A 23203-nucleotide genomic window follows, 5' to 3' on the forward strand; every position below is an offset into this window, starting at 1 on the left:
TCCAGCTAAAAGAATGGAAAGGCATAATATGGCCACAATGAAAGAAAATAAGATCAAAATGCAAAAGATGGGCGAGGCATAATTTAGCGCGTGGGCAAAATCCAAGCATGATCTCCACCCTCCTCATTAGCCATCACCCAGTTCCAAAGTACTTGATGCTCCATCTCATAAAAAGGAACCTTTGCATATCCCAACCCTAATTAGTGACAAACCACCACATCTTAAGGGGTAAATTAAATGCTATATTATAAAAATCAAGCTTTGACCCTTCAACTATGCGCCAAAACACAAATCATTATTAAAAAAAAAAGTAAAAGGTGCACCAAAGGGGTGGGAAAAGAAGGACAAGCAAGGTAAATCATGCATCCATGATTGCTCCCTCCATTACATCTATAAACTCAAGGTGTGGACTCTCATTAGTTGGTCACCTGACCATGGCACTTGGCCATGAATGTTCTTCCTTTCCATTGTCACTTATTTACACCAATGCCTATTGATTGAATAGTTAACCTTAGAAATGCCACCTCCCCTTGGGGGCTCGAAGCACCTAATAGGGTTGAATACTTAGCCACCCCTACAAAGGTAGGGAACACCTTTAATGGACTTGGTCTAGTAAAATATTTCAGGGTGCTCCCAGTTTGAAGTATTAAAATGCCCTAAACGCTTCAGTATGGTCCACTTAGATGCATTTATGATCTTAGTATCTAATGAGTGGTTGCTTTCACTTGACTTTGAGTTGATTTTGACAGGTTATCCAAAGCATTAGAGGTCTTGAGGGCACCCCAATCCACATAATTCCCCGTCCATATCCTACATTCTAGAGAGCATGATGACATAACAGATGCAATGTTACCCACTTTTGGCAGAGCATTAGGCCTTTTGATGAATTGTGCAATTGATTTGCATCCCAAAGCAACCCAAGGAACTAGAACATTTTACTTCTCTTGCCTAGCATGGAGGATCTTTAGTGATGTACCAATGGTCAAAACATGCCCCCAAGTTGGCCTTCACTCTACTTGTTGGGCATGCCATGATCCAGGGCTCAAAGGAGGATGGTTATTCGTGGTATGATTGACGAGGCCTTGTTGCACGTGATGGAGCCCTAATGTTAGAGATACGAAGCACCACATTTCTCAGTTAAAACCCATGGAGATGATGCCTAGCTCCCACATCTGGATTTTCGACCATTGGCATTGCTTTAATGTGTGATTTGGGGATTTCCCTAAGATGGAGGATGATCATGATGCCTGAAGACATTTTTGAGCCTTGTCTTTGCCTTGATGGAGCATTTTGATCCCTAAAATAAATATGAAGTAGACCTCATATAAATAGAGAATCACCTTTTTCATTTTGTTTTTATTTGATTTCTATCAATAAATAATTAAATTATTTAAGTGACTTAGAATATAATCTCAATTGAGGATTAGGATTTAATTCTAGCCATTGATCACTTAGGAGATTAGGATTAGTGATTTTGTCTTAATGGAATTATAAAATAAGCCTAAGGGAAAGGTGAAGACACAACAATTGTTGAGGAAGCGGTTTTCTTAAGAGAAAGAGGCTAATTTAGACTGAAGAGAAGTAAGAATAATTGCAACAGGAAATTTCAGGGGAATCCAAGTTGAGGGCAGAGAGAGGCCAAGTCAGATGAATAGAAGGGCCAAAATATACAGAGGCCAAATTTCTTAAGTGCGCAAGGAGCATACGAGGGAAAAGAGAGGGGCCAAATTGATGCTTAGGGAGGCTTAATTTTCTTGAGGTTGAATTTCTTCAGCAGTGGAAATTTCCATAGGCCCATTTTTCATAGTAGGATCGAGTTCCAAGTTCCAAATAGTTGTAATTTTCTATGTATTCTCTATGGGCCTAAGCCCAAATTTTGGGGAGGACATTAACATGAAAGAAGATTGCATTTGGAACAAATTTGATCTTGTAGCGTGATTGATTTCCCTAGTTTACTTCCGTTGCATTTTATTTTCTGAGTTAGTATACCATCATGTTTATTAATCAACAATTTCAAAAATATTTGAAATAAATATTTTCTTGGTTTTTAATAAATTTTTAAAGTAAAGTAAATCAGATCTGGGATAAAAGAATTTAACATCCTTCCCTTCATATAAAATAGGCAAGGGAGGAAAACATAAAACATGAAATAAGTCCATACAAGTAACCAACAAGGCAAACCCACATTTAGCATTATAGTATACACAATACAAGGATAACAAGTGTCATACTTGGGTTCTACAAAAACCCAACATGGTACATGTTACCACCCATTTTGTGGGTAATATCCCTATGAGAAATTTTTTCTCCGAGATGGTCCTCAGCTGACAACAAGGAGCCCCTTGCAGCCATAAGCTAGCTCATTGCGCCATTTATCCACCACCTGAGCCAGCAATGTGGTCCCTTGACCATCTGCCATGACCATATGCTATAAAGTGGGCCTCCCAAATCTAAAGGTATGCCTTGTCATTTTGAAATAGAGTATTGTAGTTTACTTGTCATGGACACTTTTGGGCATGGATTAATGGGGGGATTCGGCAGAAAGGATGGGCTAGGTCTGTGCTTCTATCCCCTACACCCCTTTTGGGAATTGACCTTAGATTCTAGTCCCGTGGTATCTCTTTTACTGATCATTTGGTTCCAGCCTCCAGGGATGGTATTTCACGGCAAACCCTGATTTTGGTTGCATAGTCCTGCTCCCTTATCCACTTCTATTACCCTCTTTCCATTCATTATCACCCCATCCATATTTTGTCCCACCTGGATCCACATTCCTCCATCGAGTCCACATAGGGTTAGCTCGCCCCTTCACCTTGCCCACATCTTGCATCATGGCCTGGAAGGAAGCCCGGAGGTTGATGCAGCTGAAAAGAAAGTTAAAAGCACATATGGCCACATTCAACAAGAAAGGTACCACAAAATGACAAAATGGTCTTAACAAAAGCATTTAGCACGAGGGCAAAAGATAATACATGAATTGTACCCCATTATCATGGCCATCAACTTGGTTCCTACAGGTTGTATGAACCTCCATCATCATATAGGAACCCATGATTGTCCCTACCCCTCGTGGGCAATGAACCGCCCCACCTTAAAAGGGGGAATTCATTGTTATATCTTATACATCATGCTCTAACCCCTTGAGCCCCCAGCAATTAATCAAAGAAAATCACAAAAAGGCAAAAGGTATTAAAGGAGGGTGGAAAAATCAAAGTACTTGATGCTCCATCTCATGAAAATGAACCCTTGCATGTCCAAACCCTAATTAGTGACAAACCACCACATCTCAAGGGGTAAATTAAATGCTATATTATAAAAATAAAGCTTTGACCCTTGAGCTATGCACCAAAACAAAAATCATTATAAAAAAAATTAAAAGGTGCACCAAAGGGGTAGGAAAAGAAGGACAAGCAAAGTAACTCATGCATCCATTATTGCTCCCTCCATTACATCTATACACTCAAGATGTGGACTCTCATTAGTTGGTCACCTAACCATGGCACTTGGCCCTGAAAGCTCTTCCTTTCCATTGTCACTTATTTACACCAATCCATATTGATTGAATGGCTAACCTTGGAAATGCCACCCCTTGGGGGCTAGAAGAACCTAATAGGGTTGAATACTTAGCCACCCCTACAAAGGTAGGAAACACCTTTAATGGACTTGGTCTAGTAAAATATTTCAATGTGGTCCCAGTTTGAAGCATTAATATGCCCTAAACGCTTCATTAGGGTCCACTTAGATGCATTTATGATCTTAGTCTCTAATGAGTGGTTTGTTTCACTTGACTTTGAGTTGATTTTGACAAGTTATATCCAAAGCATTAGAGGTCTTGAGGGCACCCCACTCCACATAATTCCCAGGCCATATCCTACATTCTAGAGAGCATGATGACATAACAGATGCAATGTTTCCCACTTTTGGCTGAGTGTTATGCCTTTTGATGACTTGGGCAAATAATTTGCATCCCAGAGCAGTCCAAGGAGCTAGAACATTGGGCTTCTCTTGCCTAGCATGGAGGATCTTTGGTGATGTAACAATGGACAAAACATGCCCCCAAGCTCACCTTCTATCTACTTGATGGGCACGCCATGATACAGGGCTAAAAGGAGGATGGTTATTCTTGGTATGATTGAGGAGCTTTTGTTGCACCCGATGGAGCCCTAACGCTAGAGATACGAGGCACCACATTTCTCACTTGAAACCCATGGAGATGATGCCAGGAATCCACAACTGGATTTTCTACCCTTGGAGCTACTTTGATGTGTGATTAGGGGATTTCCCTGAGATGGAGGATGATCATGATACTTGAAGATACCTATGAGCCTTGTCTTTGCCTTGATGGAGCATTTCGATCCCTAAAAAAATATGAAGTCATCTCCTTTTTAGGTCTACGTCACACACATTTATGCTTATCCTGACATATTGTCTTATAAAGCTAGTGGGTTGGCTTGTAACCCAATATTACTTTTGTCCACTGAAAAATCAAACTTGCGTAGGGGCTTTTAATTAGAAATTAGAAGAAGTAGACCTCATATAAATAGAGAATCACCTTTTTCATTTTCTTTTTATTTTATTTCCAAGGATAAATAATTAAATTATTTAAGTGAGTTAGAATATAATCTCAATTGAGGATTAGGATTTAATTCTAGCCATTGATCACTTAGGAGATCAGGGTTAGTGATTTTGTCTTAATGAAATTATAAAATGAGCCTAAGGGAAAGGTGAAGACACGACAATTGTTGAGGAGGCGGTTTTCTTAAGAGAAAGAGGCTAATTTAGACTAAAGAGAAATAAGAAGAATTGCAACAGGGAATTTCACAAGAAATTTAAGGGGCATCCAAGTTGAGGACAGAGAGCGGCCAAGTCAGATGAATAGGAGGGCTAAAATATATAGAGGCCAAATTCCTGAAGTGCGCAAGGGTCATACGAGGGAAAAGAGAGGGGCCAAATTGCTGGTGAGGGAGGCTTAATTTTCTTGAGGTTGAGTTTCTTCAGTAGTGCAAATTTCCACAGGCCCATTTTTCATTTTTCCCAATAGTAATTTTCTATTTATTCTCTATGGGCCTGAGCCCAAATTTGCGGAGGAAATTAATATGAAAGAAGATTGCGTTGGAAACAAATTTGATGTTGTAGCGTGATTGATTTCCCTAGTTTACTTCCATTGCATTTTATTTTCTAAGTTAGTATACCATCATGTTTATTCTATCAACAATTTCATAAATATTTAAGATAAATATTTTCCAAGTTTTCAATAAATTTTCAAAGTAAAGTAAATTACATCCAGGATAAAAGAATTTAGCACCCTTCCCTTTATATAGAATAGGAAAGGGAGGAAAACATAAAACATGAACTAAGTCCATACAAGTAACCAACAAGGCAAACCCATATTGAGCACTATAGTATACACAATAGAAGGATAACAAGTGTCATACTTGGGTTCTACAAAAACCCAATGTGGTACATGTTACCCACCATTTTGTGGGTAATATCCCTAAGACAAATTTTTTCTCCGAGATGGTCCTCAGCCGGCAGCAGGCAGCGCCTTGCAGCCATGAGCTAGCCCATTGCGCATTTCTCCGCCACCTGAGCCAGTCATGTCGTCCTTCGACAATCTACCATGATCGTATGTTTGAGGGCGGGCCCCCCGAATCCAAAGGTATGCCTTGTCATTTTCAAATAGAGTACTTTAGTTTGCTTTTCATGGACACTTCTGAGCATGGATTAATGGGGTGATTTGGCAGAAAGGATGGGCTAGGTCTGAGCATGGATTAATGGGGGGATTTACTGATCATTTGGTTTCAAGGAGGGTATTTCACGAGAACCCTTGATTTTGGTTGTGTGGTCCCGCTCCCTTATCCGCTTATATTTCCCTCTTTCCATCATTATCACCCCATCCATATTTTCTCCCACCTGGGTCCACATCCCTCCATCGAGTCCACATAGGGTTAGCTCGCCCCTTCCCCTTACCCACACCTTGGGTCATGGCCTGGAATGAAGCCCGGAGGTTGATGTAGCTGAAAAGAAACTGAAAAGCATATATGGCCACATTCAACAGGAAAAGTACCGCAAAACGCAAAATATGGTCGGGACAAAAGCATTTAGCACGTGTGCAAAAGCCAATACATGAGCTCTACCCCATTATCATGGCCATCAACTTGGTTCCTACAAGTTCTATGAGCCTCCCTCATCATATAGGAACCCATGATTGTCCAGACCCCTGGTGGGCAATGAACCGCCCCACCTTAAAAGGAGGAATTCACTATTATATCTTATACATCATGCTCTAACCCCTTGAGCCTCAAGCAATTAATCAAAGAAAATAACAAAAAGGCAAAAAGGTATTAAAGGAGGGTGGAAAAATCAAGGTCAGGGCAACTCATGTAGCACGATTGCTCCCTCCTACACATTATACACCCAAGTGTGGGCTTCCCTCTTATTAGCTACCCTTGTACCCCAGCGTGTGACTGAGGGTTGCCCCTTCTCATTCCCTACTTCATTCACCTATCCGTCACCTGCCACCACCCTGCGAAGGATGTACCTTGACTATATTATCCCCTTTAGAAGTAGAAACCACCTAATAGGATTATTGGTTAACCCCATTTGGAATTAGGAGGCATTGGCACATCTCGAAGCCCATTATGGAAGGGAAGGCCATTATGAAGTCCCCCCCTGTGGTCCATGATTAGGTAGGCTCATTTACTCGATTTATCTAATGACTTGTTGTACTGGAAGGCTACGGGATGCATTGGATCTTATGCAGGATTGCAGATGGTTTCCATCTTGGGTTTGGTCTCCCTATACGGTGTCCTAATCATCCAAAGGGCTACATTGGCACATGTAGGGCGAGCGTTGAGAGCCATTGGCCTCCACAGCAGAAGATTACAATCCATGGATCCCCACATCCATTCAGAGATTGCTCGCGGTTCACTTATGGGACGAGGAGGATGCACATGATCCATCATGCCCAGCCGGCCCCGAATCTACACCATACTCTTGGGAGATGATCCACAACTTCCACGATGATGTGGCATCACCCACACCATCATCCTAGCCCTTGAGGGAACCCTACAGGTATCTTCGATTTGTTTGGAGACCCATGACGACACTTGTGCGCCCCCAAATGTTATTTGGAGCACCACAGATTATTACAAGGAGCCAACCCCTTGCCCATTTCTTTTGAGGGTCCTTGTCTTCATTATGGCACCCATGGACCTCATTAGGCCTCTTAGAGGGCCCTACGACATGCATAGATTATTATTTGACCTCTTGAGAGGCTTATCTTTTCATTGATGAGCTACTTTGGTGGGTTTGTCCCCAAAAGTTGTATTATTAGAACATTATCTTATTTTTAGGGCTTATGTAAGGCAAGGAGACTAATTCGAACTCCTAAGTTGTGTATAAATACAAGTGAGGTGAGATCATTTCTCATCATCACTTTGGATTGGATCTCTCTCTTGTTTAGAGAATTTCGCACTTTTTTCTGGAGGATGAATTAGAACTTTTATGGATGAATTTTGATGTATGGTTGTTGGTCTATCTTCTCTTGGAGCTTCTTTATTATCATATTTGAATGGTTGGATATACTCTACTGCATGTAAGTAATGCAGTACGAAATTTTGATGTTATTCTTGTTACTTTTTGTCATATATGCTGGACTGGGATTTTAGTTGTTTTAGGGCTAATTGTTGCATGCAGTTATTGCTTAATATTGTGGAATTGTCTCTATTATAACATTCCCTCCATGTATGGGCCATCTAGTGTGAGCAAAATATCCTAGGGGTAAAATTTGACCTCGGTAAGCAATTCCTCTTTTGCATTTGAAGTATAAAAGCTGCAATATTGCTTTGACTTGACCTAGAGGGTTTGTGAAGTAATTTTGAGGCCTCCTTGATTGGGAACCAAGATATATTACACATAATCAACATAGACTCCATTCTCCAAAGGATTAAGGCATTGATCTGCCAAGGGTGGTCACCAAAAATCTTATTCCTTCACCTTTTTCCAAGTCTAGTCCCATTGGGGTGCCTAGGACATCAATTTCCTAACAAGTTAGCCACTAAACAAATTCGATCTCCTAGTGTCTCCTGCGCTGGCCTTTCCTCTAGCCCTCCTCCAAATTTGAAGACATTCCGACGTTGGAGTTGGGAGAAAATCGAAGCCCTAGCTCCGAGACCAAAACTTGCCCTACCATCCCCAAGGCTAGCACTTCCCAGGGTCAAACCAACATATTGAACAATTATATTTTCTTTGATCCTCTTCCCACCTTTTCTAGGGTAAAAATATCATTGGTTGCTACATTCCTTCCTCATACCCTAGACCGGGTCCACTTGGCCTCGTGTGGTCCCACTACTTTGAAAGACCATCCTTCAAGAACCATCTGAGATACCAATTCTAACAAGGATTTTAGGGATTGGGAAACTCCTTCACAAGGCTTATCCCATAAACCTAACACTCAAATCCTCTCCTCCTTTCCCTAGATTACCTAGTACCTTGCTTACAAAGCAAGCAATCTTTATCCTTCAAATTCTGGGAAAGGGATATTCGGGTCCCTCATATCCATTGACTTATCCTTCATTAGTGACCCCACACATACAGAGTCTCCTCCCATCCGTGAAATTCCGTAAATAGAAGGGAGCCTTAGCTGAGGTGACAGTGGACTAAGACTCCATTTGTTGCCCTTGGCCTAGCTTTTTCCCTTTAGGTCCCCTGCGAGTTTGAGCAATAACAGTACACAATCCAAGCATGATCCTCCTTGGGCTCAATGCCCCCTCCTCTAAGATGGTGCACTCTCCAACACATTTCTAGAACAACACCACTCCCTATCACATGGTGTTTCACTCTCCAAGTCTCCTCATTTAAGTCATTCCTCCCCTAGTTATGTATCACATGCCCTTTTCTACCCAACGCGCCTCAACATGTGTGTCATGGTGGTTATTATTTGCCAATGCTTCTCAACATATGAGTCTAGCTCCATGCTTAAACTCTATGAAGTATGCTCCTCGACCCAAGTGTCCTCAAGTCAAGACTTCAAACTCCATAGGGCTAGGTGCCTAGAACTCCTCCTTCGAGGTAGGTATCTCTCGTAATCAAACAAATGACCTCCCCATTGTGTGCACCCAATGGGATAGTCATAATGTTGATTAGGATAACAACCTCCTAGGTAAATGCATCATGCTAGCACTCTAAACAAGGTCAGTCATCCACACAAACTAAGCCATCCATATGTCCATCAAGCATCTCCTATGGACTAGGAGACCTAGCACTCTCCTAGCTATGTGACAACACTTTTGGAATAGCCCCAAAATCTAACAAAGCACCAATGAAAGAATTTAGAAGGTCAAAAGATAGGTGAGGAGGATAAGAAATCTCCCATCAAGAAAGAGAAAACAGGTAAGGGGGGGGGGGGGGGTTCCCAAGGAAGAGTAATTCCAATTCACTAACAATGGCTTCAAACCAAAAGGAGCCATCAAAAGGATGAACTAAATTGACACTCATCATAGAGAAATGACATAGTCACCAAAATTATAACAAAATAATGTGTGACCTAACCTACTTCCCACTCTTCAAGGGATATCTTGGCTAAAGAGATAACTTAAATCACTCAGGGTCCAATGGAAATATGAAGAAAAGGAAAATTTTGGCCAAAAATAGAGGTTGACAAGGTTGTATTTGTTCTTGTTTTAGAGGATGTAGCTACATGCTTCACATTTTTGCATATGTGATTCTAAAAGAACAGAAAATAGTTCGCTTCCTAAATTCCGTTCAAGTGAGCCTTATTACACTATTCTAGCGCATAAAATAAAAATAGAGGAGAGGTGTTACCCACCAAAATGGCTAACCCTAGCAGATAAAATGTTCTCCTATTTTGGATATCCGACCAGCCAACAGCCCTACACATTACTTGACGATGATGATATGTCAACTCCTCCACCATCTGCACCAGTAACTATACCTGTCACTATCCAGCACTCCTCTTGAATGATGGGATACCACTCAACAAGTACTTTCATCATTTTGTAATTTGGTGCTTTTACCTAGTGTTTTGGGCATTTAGTATGGAGAGGTGATCTAGATGATTTACCAATATCGGCTTTAAATTTGTTTTCTCACTTTCCCAAGGGGGTTAATTTTTATCCCTAGTCGAATGGAACTTCCCCTAAGTACTTAGGGTTCTATGAGGGGCACTACTTGGAAGACCTATATTTGAAATAGCGTGTCCATTATCCCTTTACCATACATAACACCTTCGACAACACATTATAAGCCCTTGATACTATCTCTATTCTTCGGGTTCAACTGCCATTGATTCATTGGGATTTGGTGCTCCCTTATCTACATATTTGAGTAGGGACAAAAAACATTGCCCAGGAGGTTGATGCAGCTAAAAGAATGGAAAGGCATCATATGGCCACAATGAAAGAAAATAAGATCAAAATGCCAAAGATGGTCGAGACATAATTTAGCGCATGGGCAAAAGCCAAGCATGATCTCCACCCTCCTCGTTAGCCATCACCCAGTTCTAAAGTACTTAATACTCCATCTCATCAAAAGGAACCCTTGCATGTCCCAACCCTAATTAGTGACAAACCACAACATCTTAAGGGGTAAATTAAATGCTATATTGTAAAAATCAAGCTTTGACCCTTGAGCTATGCACCAAAAGACAAGTCATTATAAAAAAAATGTAAAAGGTGCACCAAAGGGGTGGGAAAATAAGGACAAGCAAGGTAACTCATGCATCCATGATTGCTCCCACCATTACATCTATACACTCAAGATGTGGACTCTCCTTAGTTGGTCTCCTGACCATGGCACTTGGCCATGAATGTTCTTCCTTTCCATTGTCACTGATTTACACCAATGCCTATTGATTGAGTGGTTAGCCTTAGAAATGCCAACTCCCCTTGGGGTCTAGAAGGACCTAATAGGGTTGAATACTCAACCACCCCTACAAAGGTAGGGAACTTCTTTAATGGACTTGGTCTAGTAAAATATGCCCTAAACGCTTCAGTATGGTCCACTTAGATACATTTAGGATCTTAGTCTCTAATGAGTGGTTGCTTTCACTTGACTTTGAGTTGATTTTGAAAGGTTATCCAAAGCATTAGAGGTCTTGAGGGCACCCCACTCCACATAATTCCCAGGCTATATCCTACATTCTAGAGAGCATGATGACATAACAGATGCAATGTTGCCCACTTTTGGCAGAGCGTTAGGCCTTTTGATGAATTGGGCAATTAATATGCATCCAAGAGTAGCCCAAGGAGCTAGAACATTGGGCTTCTCTTGCCTAGCATGGAGGATCTTTGGTGATGTACCAATGGACAAAACATGCCCCCAGGTTGGCCTTCACTCTACTTGATGGGCATGCCACGATCCAGGGCTCAAAGGAGGATGGTTATTCTTGGTATGATTGAGGAGGTCTTGTTGCACCCGATGGACCCCTAATGCTAGAGATACGAGGCACCACATTCCTCACTTGAAACCCATGGAGATGATGTCTGGCACCCACAACTGGATTTTCGACCCTTGGAGCTGCTTTGATGTGTGATTTGGGGATTTCCCTGAGATGGAGGATGATCATGATACTTGAAGACATCTTTGAGCCTTGTCTTTTCCTTGATGGAGCATTTTGATCCCTAAAACAATATGAAGTCATCACCTTTTTAGGTCTACGTCACACACATTTATGCTTATCTTAGCATATTATGTTATAAAGCTAGTGGGTTGGCTTGTAACCCAATTTTACTTTTGTCCACTAAAAAATCAAACTTGCGTAGGGGCTTTTAATTAGAAATTACAAGATGTAGACCTCATATAAATAGAGAATCACCTTTTTCATTTTGATCACCATCCCTTGTGGAAAAACTCAGCTTCAGAGAAATCAACCTAGCTACTTGTACTTTGCTACTGTGTGGAGATGTGATATTTTGTGAATTTTTGGCTATTGGAGCCTCGCGCTTGTTGTGGAGACGTCATTTTGGGATAAAAAAGGATTATTCTTGTATCTCTTGTGAGTACTTTTTGTTGAATAACTTTCATGGTTATTGCATGTAATACATATTGCTAGGGTTTCTATGTTCTGTGTCTAAATACTTATATTTATATTGCATGTAAATTTTGCATGCTTTAATTTTGTATCATTGGACTCCCTAGAGAACCTCCTAGAGAGCTTCTCTCTAGTAAATTTATCCCTTCATAAAGTAATAGTTAGTGTTTGAAAGTGAAAACCTGTGGTTGCCTCCTTACTCCCTTCAAGGGTTTGATATTTCAATGGTCAAAATGACTAAGACTCCATCACTGTTAAATTGGCAACTAGGGCCAAACTCCATGTGGGTCATCTTATTTATGGCAGCTGATATTTTTATTGGATTCCTCTCATCGAGAGGTGTAGGATTGATCTAAAGATAATCGATTTAGATAAGTATTTATGAAGTTATGAATTTATTTATGTTAAGTCGGTCAGCATCTTACGTAGGCTCATAAGCCCAATAGACGTGTCTATTCATCATCTACGTTTTTAGTATAAATAAGTGTGGACTTGAAGTCATTTAGACACACACTCTTCATGTGATCTCCTCCTCACCACGTCTTGGGTTTTTGGTGAAGGAGAGACACACAAGAAGATACATTGGATGATGCCCTAGCTTATACGTGGATGATGCCCTAGCAATATACGCACAAACATTCATATGATATAAGGGAAGGAACACAGCGTGGATGGAAATAATAGTATATACGCAGCAATATATATACGTTGTCATGCACAGCATGGCCACGCAGTCATATATGCAAAATATAAATACGTTGTCATCTATGCGCACAGTGAATCTATACGCACAGCAAGCCTAATCCGTTGGCAATGGAGCAACTATACGCACAACAATGAACTCTATACGTTGTCATGCATATACGCAGCCACTATATGCACAACAATGAAGAGATACATTGTCATCTATACGCACAACAATGAATACGTTGTCATGATATAACAGTCTATGCGTTGTCACCATTCACGCAGTCATGAAGGTATGAAAAACGCAGTCAGGTATTGGAAGAAGCCACAGGTATAAAGAGGAACCATAGTCAAGGCATGAAGTCGTTGTTCATGAAGCCGCAGTCATGCATTGGACTAAGGCATGAAAAACGCAGTCAAGTATTGGAAGAAGCCGCAGGTATAAAGAGGAACCATAGTCAAGGCATGAAGCCGTTGTTCATGAAGCTGCAGTCATGCATGGGACTAAGGTATGAAAAACGCAGTCAAGTATTGGAAGAAGCGCAGTCATAATTGCTATAGCCGCAGATCATACATGAAGCTCCACATACCTGTGTATGCTAAGTAAGTCTACATGATATGATAAACCCTAGGTATACTTGCAGCTGTCTTGATGTATGATCACAACAATTGGATGAAGAAGATCTCGGTATATACACCTTAGACAACAGTGACATGAAGTATTAAATATGCAGTCACAATGACAAGGATCATTAGCAGTAATGATGGTTACAGTCTCAACATAATGAGAATGATAAGGATGATCAGTCTCAGAGCATGATGGGCATGGGCAACAAAATGATGAATAAGACAGCATGATGATGAATGTAGGGCATGTCAGTAAAGGTCTGCATGATGATGGAAGATGCAGCATAATGGGCAGCATGATGATGAGAGCAGAGAGTAGCGTAGTCATCATGGTTCAGCATTGTGATGGTAGAGCATGGTGCCACACGGTAAGGTGCAGCAAATGGACAAAATGCAACACTACGATAGGTGAAGTTGTCACCTTGGAGAATTAGTTGAAGCAAAATGTCTTCCACTGATCTCATCATTATAGGAGATGATCTATGCTCAGATCTAGATAAGTCAAAATGTTGACTTTTGTTGTAAATGTACTATCTCTCTCTCTGTTGAACTTTGAAGAACATAAAAGAAGAATTGATCAAGGGTTTCCCCACATTGTGGGGTTTGTCCATGGCTAGCGCCACATCCTGTGTCCTCTTGTCTTGGCTTGTCTTCTGCGATTTATATTTATGTTCTATCTATAGTTTACTTTAATGTTGATGTGATTGCTAACGGTGAAAATTTAAATAAATTGCTCTAGCATAGAACATACCTAAAATTAACAATCACCCAAGTATATAGAAGGCGCTATCATCCATATCAGTGATCAAAAATCATTAAAAAAAAATCATCTCTCTCCTAAAATTTTCGTCATTCAAGTGAAGCTGCTAGGTTTAGGGTTTCAGGCTTAATTGAACTACGGCTTGGATATTGAGCTGATTTGAAGTCGTTTCACCTTGTAGAGCCACAAAACATGAAAATTGTTAAGTGCTTCCCTATGCTGACATCATCACCCCTAGGCAATTTTAAGGCTCGAAAAATCCTAACTCTACATTCAGGCTTCAACTTAGGGTCATTTGAAGGTTTTTGGCTCCTATTGTTGATCATACCTTTCAAGAAAACCTTTTCCTTATCCTTGTATGCCTAGTTGTGCCATTGTTGAATCATACATTGAAAACCCTAGACTACAAGTACCACCTTATATGCGCCTTAATGGGTATGTTATTCCCTAGCTCAAAGAATTGAGCCTTGTTCCTAATCTAGTACCACCTTATAATGCCTATTTGTGCCATTGTTAAATCATACATTGAAAACCCTAGACTACAAGTACCACCTTATAGGCCTCTTAATGGGCATGTTATTCCCTATCACAAAGAATTGAGCCTCGTTATTAGTCTAAGTACCTTGACTATGCCTATTAAAGTGTTGCCTTTGATCCTTTCACCTAGAATATCATTTAGGTGACCTATACTAAGAATCCTCCCATGTGGTTCAATTCCACTAAAGACGAGGAGGCGGAGTGTTGAGGTGACAGTGGCATCCACCTCATTGTTGTTTCTTAGTCTAGTTTCTATCTTATGAGGCCTTTCACAAGACCTGCTAGATTTCGAGACAACAGGAGGAAGATAGATTCTTTAACTCATTGTATTTTAAGAGCTTAATAGGTACCTTTTACCTATAGGTCGAACCTCTAAGCAACAGATACAAAGGCCAAGAGGTGGTGGGAATGGGAAGCAATGGGAGAAGATAAGGCAGATGTGGGAGAATGCTAGAGAAGATGAGATGAAATCAAAAATCATGGTAAAAAATTAAAGGGGAGGTGAGTGGAGTAGCTTGGCATGGTGTAATGATGTCATGGTTCAAGCCATGAACAAAGAGTTGAGGGTGAGAACCCCTAGTGATACTCTATGGAGGCATGGTTTCAACTTTTATGGCAACAAACCATTGAGATGAACAAAGCGAAAGAAGATGACTATAAAAGTAATAAATGTTGCATTTAAAGCCATAGGAAGCACAAACCAACACCCTCGATTGTCATCCTAAAAATACAAACAAACAAAAAAAAGTGTATGGTAGAAGACCTTACAAAAACCTTGAAATACAAAGGAAAGGCCTCCAAGATGGGAGCAAAATATCCATGGAGGAGAATAAAAACATGAGAAAAAAATGGACAAGAAAGCCTACAAGGAGAGGAAGAGCTAAGGAGTTTTAGGCTCAAAGAGGGGAAAAGGAATTATAAACTAAAGGAAGTGTTGAATTTTGTAGCTACGGTCAGTATTCATAATTGCTTTTGGTCCTCCAAATAGAGAAAAAGGATAATTATGAAATAATTTTCAGGTAGCCTCCAAGAAAGGGAAAATGAATTTATAAATTCAAATTATTTTTTCCTCCAAAAAGGCAATTCGACCCTCCATAAGGTCAGGTCAGCTCCATCAAGGGAAAAGCCCATTCTACCTCATCAACAACTATAAATATGCCACTCATCTTCCTCCTCAATACATAGTTTTGGATCACTTTTCTTTTGTTAATGCGAGCTTATTTCTAATGCATACAAGATTTGAGGGAAACATTAGAGGCAAGTCGAATCTGTGGCAAACGGAACATGAGGCATACATATGAGGCAAGTCGAATATGTGGTAGACCAAACTCTGAGGCAGGTTGAATCTAAGGTAGACATAATCTAAGGCAGACATCTGATGCAGGCCAAATTTTTGAGTAGGCTATTTGACCAGGTTTGACCTAGGTTTTGTTATTAGCCAGTCGACTTTATTTTGATTGTAAGGATCATATTGTATCTCTTGTTGAAGTGAATAATTTCTCTAAGGAAAAGGTTCTTAGGTTTCCCCCCAAGTGGGCTTTCCCAAGGTAAAATTCATGTTTCTCTTGCTTGGTTGTCTCTTTATGATCCTACTGAAATTTTGTTTTTGCTATTGATGTCTTCTATGTAACTGCTTAATGATGAATGAAAAATATGAAAAATATTAAAACATTAGAAGTGATTATCAGTTTAGAAGACCTAGGAAAAATCAACATGGAATCAGAGTGTGGATGAAAGAGCAGCCTTGAAAGAACCTAGTCAATTTCAAGTTACAAGGGTTTGTTCTAGCTCTAAAAGCCCTAGCAGTATTTTGAACGTAAAAAGGTCAAAAAATATTCCAAGATGCCTAGATATGCCCTGTTGTGACCTATGATCCATGAAAGACAAAACTATCCTATATCTGAGATAAAGGTCCAAGCCCTAAGGTCGAATGCCATTAAATTTAATTTCAGATGAACCAAATGACCTTAGGAAGACCGAAGTTTCCTACCCCTCTTATGAAGCCGAAATTCATATTGTTGGATCCATTCTTAAGGTCTCTTAGATCATGACAATATTCAGAGAAGGCCGAAATATCTTAGTTGAAGATAGGTCGAAAAGCCTTAGTTTGTTTTAGTAGGTCAAGAAGGCACCAAAACATATTGCAGTATGGTCGAAGCTTAAGTTCTAAACATCAGGACCAATACAAAGGTTGAAGATTACCTTAGGGAGTTACATAGGGCCGAGAGGTCTCAGGAGGGCTGAGGAGTTCCTAAACTAAAGGAATCCGAACAGAAGACAAAAGAAGGTCGAAATACCTCTGTCTACAAAACCAACAAGTTGTCACTTGTGCATAAGTTTGTTTGCACAAAGTGAATTGCGGAAGGCCTTGTACATTGAAAGAAGTCCCTTTAATTTTTTATGATCGATGTGTCTAGACTATTTCAAAAATTGTATTTGTTTTGTTCTAGCTCAAGGACTGATAAGACAATGCATATTTATTTGGCTCATTCACAAATCAAGATTTCCAATCAATGCACACTACAATGCTAGGATGTACAGATGAAGAGTATGAGGCCTAGGAATACAGTTTTGTATCATATCAGTCAAATAAGGAAGCCACAAATTCTGAAATTTGATGCTTCATTGAATCCTTAAGGTGTGTAGTATGTATCATCACTTAACTACTCATAGTGGTTTTGTTTGAGATCAAAGTTCCTTTGAAGACTACGCCAGTTATCACTTGTCATCATATCTATCAATGAGGACCAAGTATAGGCCTAGTTGAAAAGTTTGTAGTAAGACTTGTATCAAAATTCTCTTTGGAGATGTTGATCTCTAGTTCAATGAAGTAAGGATGAAGGATGAAATTTCATTTGTGCAAAATGTATTATTAAACAAAGAACTATGACAATAATTCAGAAACCGTTACCTTACAAAAGTCTTGCAGAAATCATTAAGGAGTCCTTTCACCTACTTGTGCAAAACAATTTCCGTAATGAGATTCACAAGTGATAGATGATCTTCAACAGTGCTTATGCAAATTGACTAGATACAGCTATTGATCTGTAGTATGTAAGCTATCTTGGAAAAAGTAATAACATCATCATAAGTCTTAATTTTGGATGTCTAAGATAGATGGACCAAGCGTATTTGATTTACTAAAGTATTTTATGGGTTGAGATCAATAATTTGTGTAGAACATTTCCTTTGATATGAGTTCAATAAAAGGTTGTCCTGAAGTTGCAAAGTCTATAATATCATATACTACAGTGATATGTTTTACATTGCCCTATTGTGAGTATGATTGTATTAAATGAGATATGGTGCAATATCAGATGAATATTTGAAGGTTTTGAAAGGCTTGAAGGAAGTCCTCTCTCAAAATATCTCTTGGGTAACTGCACAGGAAGCTATCCAAGCGTATTTAGTATAAGGATCAAAACATTTGGCAACTTGAAGTGTTATTCATTGGACTGAAGTTTTGGGGACCTATGTTTTGCTTTGGTAATGTTGCATTGCATTTCAGAGTGAGTCTAGAAGCATGATGTTCTATTGATGTTATGAACCATGAAAGATGCCCTGCATATGCTACTAGTTGAGGTCATATGCTATAATGGACTATTACGTCTGAATTTTATGGTTTTGTGCATTTGAGTTTTGGAAAGAAAACTTGCATGTGAGAAAGGTTGAGATAAAGTTGGAAATCTAGGGTTTGTAAACCCTAGTAGTCTGGAAGACTCGATAAGAAAGTCCTAGGGTTTGTGAATAAAGCACTAGAGATAGACCTAGATCCATGTTTCCGCTAAAAGAAGAAACCATAGCTCATGCAAGGAAGGAATGACATCATGTTGATGATGAGGGAGAGGTTGTTAAATCTGCAAGATGGATGCAAGAAGGCTAAGATCAAGAGGGAGCTGACATTTTCCTATAATCCTCAAAAAAATAACTTATATCTCTATTCCTTAATTATTATTGTTATTGTTTTATTATTAGTTAGTCTCTTGTCTTTGTATCCTTTGATTGGTTATAATTATTCTTCCATGGCCTCCTGTGAGAATTGCAAGTACATAGTAAAGGTTTCCAAGGGTCAAGAAGCAAATGGAAGTAGTAGAAGATCGAAGCAAAGCGTGAGACAAGAGAACTCCCAAAATCAGTGATTTGAGTCTAGACATATTGTACTAGATGAGATCTATGCTCAAAGGGAGCAGGAAAATCAACAAGTTTGAAGTATACCTTAATTGTGCATGCAGCAAATGGCAGCATAGAAGCACGATTTGAGAAGGTTCTCGCAGAAAGAGTAAAAAAATCATGAAAAGACATTTGCTCCAGTTGTCAGGTACACTTCTATTAGAATTATTATTTTCTTTGTTATGGAATTACATCTAATGGATGGAGAGGTTGTTGATTTGGGGTAGCATCGGATGTGATCTAGGCCTCAAATTTTGCAAGGAGGCTTGGGCACATGTATTCCAAAGAACCCAGAAAGTGTTTTGGGAAATTCCACCCAGAATTTTTTTAATTAAAATAATTAATATTTTTTAATGGGACCCTAAGTCTAAACATACGAAATTAAAAATATTAATGGGTATTAATCTAATTGTGTGTGTAACTTCTAGAAGAAGAGGAGGATCAAGCTAAAATGATCTTAGCCATTGATTAGCTTTTAATCTGAGCCATTGAATGTCAACGAGAAGATTATTTAGGGGAGCTTGAGGGTCATTTGGAAAACACACCGAGAGATCAAGAGATGGAATTTTTGAAGTGAAAAGTTCTCAGGAGGAAATTATGATCAAGGATATTTCTTGCAGTTGAAGGGCAGGGATAGCATCCAGAGAGAGAGAGATTTTCTCAATCGTAGAATCATGAGCAGAGAGAGGCAGAGAGTGATCCAGTAGCCCTGACGCAGGGCCATGAAGGGCCACGCAGAAGCAGCGCAGAGGGTGAGAGAGAGTCCGAGATTTTGCTAGGGAGAGTCAGTTTCAGAAGCTAGGAGTCGGGGTGTGAGACCAAGAGGCTGAGAGAAGAGACTCTAGGTAGCAAATCGATCAACAAACTAGGTGACGCAGTGCCTAGAGAGGTTGACACAGGGACTGCGTGAGGACTACGCAGAGGCAACATAGGGCCTGCCGGAGGCACTTCATCTAGAGTCCGGATCAGCCGGGATTTTCCCAGTGATTGTGTGAGGTAATCTCACAAATCTTTTTGCCAGTATTTCTCTTTGTCACTGAATAACCTGAGAGGTATTGAGAGATGTATTCAAAATTTGCCACTGCTTAATAATAATAAACACTCAGATCTGCTGCACCGGTTTTCTCGCACTGGGTTTTTCTAGGGACATTTGTCCAAAAATAACGGTGTCCATTGTGTTGTATTTTCTTTCTTGCTCAGTCTCTTGTTTCCGCATAATATTTAATTAAGTGAAGGCTACAATGTATGTATTACGATATTTTTCGTAGGAAGATGCAAGTAATTTGTTTAAAGGAATTTAACAAATAGGAGTAATATCATCAGTTGTTGCAGTAGGGATTCCGGTTATGGAATTTTCACATGGTATCGAAGTAGTGCAGGTGAAGCAAGAAGAGAAGAGCCGATAGATCCAGCTACAGGAGGCAATAGTTCGAAACCCCAGAGGGTTTGCGCAGTCCAAGCCGGAAGGGAAGATTTTCAAGGCAGTCTCTCTCTGAGAGAGTCGACAGAGAGAAGGACTCCTAGTTCGAATTTTTGTCGGGGCAGAGGGAGCAGCACTGAAGCCTCTGCATGAGGAGAAGCTGGTGGGACACAGATTTTTCTGCAGGCAGTTAGCTAGGTAGAAAATCGTCAGAAGAAAGAGGAGAAGCATAGTTGAGGGAATTTCTTCCTCAAATAATTCTTAGCCAAGGAATTCGAATTCTCTAGAGCTGAGAAGCAGCAAGGGGCAGCAGTTTTACTAGCTCTAGCAGGGAGTGTGTAGGCTAGCCCAGCAACAGCACAAAGGAGAGAGGAGGTCATTCGACTTTCTATTTTTTGGCAGAAATGGAAACCAGTGGCTTGAGGGATCAGGACAGGTTGGACAGAGCATCCAACTATGTCATCTAGAAGGCAAGGATTTCATTCCTTCTAGATGAGCATGCCCTCAAGACATACATCGACAGTGTGGTGGTTGTCCCTGCAAATCCAAATCCGCTGCAAAAATGCTGAGCTGAGATGGCGAAGGCCAAGAGGATGATCCTGGATGGAGTCAAGGATCACCTGGTGTGTCACGTTGCTAGCAGAGGGACTACTAAGGAGATGTGGGATGCCTTGGCCACGTTATATCAGGGATCTTCCAAGCAACGGAAGATGTACTTGGAGCAGAAGCTGAGATCTGCTCAAATGCAAAAGGGAGAGCGTGTGGATCCATTCCTCACGAAGCTGAAGGACACCGGCGATGAGTTGTCTGATGCGGGGCATACACCTCAGGATTCAGATTTGGTTAGACTGGCCCTCAATTCTGTCTCACATGAGTGGTAAGTCTTTGTCCAGAGTATCCTGGGCAGAGCAGCATTGCCGAATTGGGATGAGATGTGGGCAACTCTAAAACAAGAGGAGTTGAGGAGAGACTTAGTCAAGGTCAAACTTGACAGAACCAACAGCAGTGGGTTGAAGCCCAAGGAGGAGGATAATGCAACCCTTGCATCGAAGGGACATCAGAAGCAACGAAGACATAAGAAGGACGTCTCGAAGATCAAGTGTTTCAGGTGTGGTGAGATGGGTCACTATGCTACACAGTGTCCTCTCAAGAAGAAGGACAAGGATGAGAAACACGATCCGAAGGCTGCGCTTGCAAAGATTGAAGAGGACGAGTTTTCCATGACAGCTGAGATACCTCCAGGAGGGAGGTGGGTTGATTTGGAGTTGTAGTTCGAAAGAGCTACAGATGCACAGAATCCTTGAGGAGTCCACCTCTCGGATCAATACCTTGCTACGGAAGCCCAGATCTGTAGTAGTAGGATGGACTAGTGTCGGTTGGTGTCGAGGAGTGTCGGAGAGACAGTTGCAGTGGCTAGGAGCGCCAGAGACTGAACAGTGCATAGCAGAGTTGGCAGCAGTGCAGATGGCACAGCGCAGAGGTCAACAACAACGCAGTAGATTCAAAGGGTCAGCGCAGAGACTAGCAGTAGTCACTCTCCAGCATTCACGTGGTATCATACTGAACACAGTTAGTTCAGTAATTTTGGATGTTTTCCGTCACTGATAGAGTAGCCGGAACAGCTTGCAGTGCAGTGGCAGTTGGCAGTGGCAGTGCTAGAAGTAGCACAGATGCAGCACTTGAGAGGGAGATGTAGTACGGATGCAGCGTTGACAGTGGCAGTGTCAGCAGTACTGTTGCAGCAGCAGCGTAGTAGTTGGTGGACAGCATGCCAGACATCAGCAGGGTAGTAGTTGGTGGACAACATGCCAAACATCAGCAACGCAGTAGTTGGTGAACAGCATGGTAGACATCAAGAGCGCAGAGGAAGATGCTTCAGAGTCAGAGCAATATGCAACAGCGTATATTGCTAGAGCACATTCCTCGCTAAGAGAGAGTGTTGATACAGGGTAGCATCGGATGTGCTCTAGGCCTCAAATTTTGTAGGGAGGCTTGGGCACATGTATTCCAAAGAACCCAGAAAGCGTTTTGGGAAATTCCACCAATAAACAATTTTATTAAAATAGTTTATATTTTTTAAATGTACCCTAAGTCTAAGCTTACGAAATTAAAAATATTAATGGGTATTAATCAAATTGTGGGTGTAACTTCTAGAAGAAGACGAGGATCAAGCTAAAATGATCTTAGCCATTGATTAGCTTTTAATCTAGGCCGTTGAATGTCAACAAGAAGATTATTTAAGGGACCTTGAGGGTCATTTGGAAAACACACCAAGAGATCAAGAGATCAAATTTCTGAAGTGAGAAGTTCTCAAGAGGAAATTCTGATCAAGGAGATTTCTTGCAGTTGAGGGGCAGGGATAACATCTGGAGAGAGATATTTTCTCAGCCGGAGAATCATGAGCAGAGAGAGGCAGGGAGTGATCCAGTAGCCCAGACGCAGAGGCTGACGCAGGGCCACGCAAAGGCAACGTAGAGGGTGAGAGAGTCCGAGATTTTGCTGGGGAGAGTCAATTTCAGAAGCCGAGAGTTGGGGTGTGAGACCGGGAGGCTAAGAGCAGAGACTCTAGGCAGCAAATCGATGAGCAAAATGGGTGATGTAGTGCAAAATATTTAATGAAGTGAAGGTTGCAGTGTATGTATTACGATATTTGTCGTAGGAAACTGCAAGTAATTTGTTTAAAGGAATTTAAAAAATAGGAGTAATATCATCAGTTGCTGCAGTAGGGATTCCAGTTATGGAATTTTCACATAGGTCGTTTTTCTTCATGAAGAATTTGACAAATAAGTGTACATGGAACAACCTCAAGGCTTTGAGGGTCATGAAGAAGTATCCTTCTTGCAAATAGAAGAATGCACCTAAGATTTAGATTGGTGGATCAAGGTTGATCCTATATGATTTATTTCTAACAAAAGCAAAAGGACTCATATGTTAGAGGGAGCAACTGTGA

General features: G+C 40.7%; 1 long non-coding RNA gene across 8 annotated transcripts in view; it reads right to left on the minus strand.

Annotated features, from left to right (window-relative positions):
• The window catches only part of LOC149247951 (uncharacterized), a 326494-nt gene that overhangs the window by 260636 nt on the left and 42655 nt on the right, over nt 1-23203 (minus strand). For all 8 annotated transcript variants that reach the window (XR_016265672.1, XR_016265671.1, XR_016265674.1 and 5 more), the window contains one exon: nt 17575-17615. This is a non-coding gene — a long non-coding RNA (uncharacterized LOC149247951). The remainder of the gene's footprint in view (nt 1-17574; nt 17616-23203) is intronic.

This window comes from Pinus tabuliformis, chromosome 7 (assembly GCF_031772625.1).
Source record: "Pinus tabuliformis cultivar Carrire ecotype Pingquan chromosome 7, CPIR1, whole genome shotgun sequence".
In the NCBI taxonomy this organism is placed as follows: Eukaryota; Viridiplantae; Streptophyta; class Pinopsida; order Pinales; family Pinaceae; genus Pinus; species Pinus tabuliformis.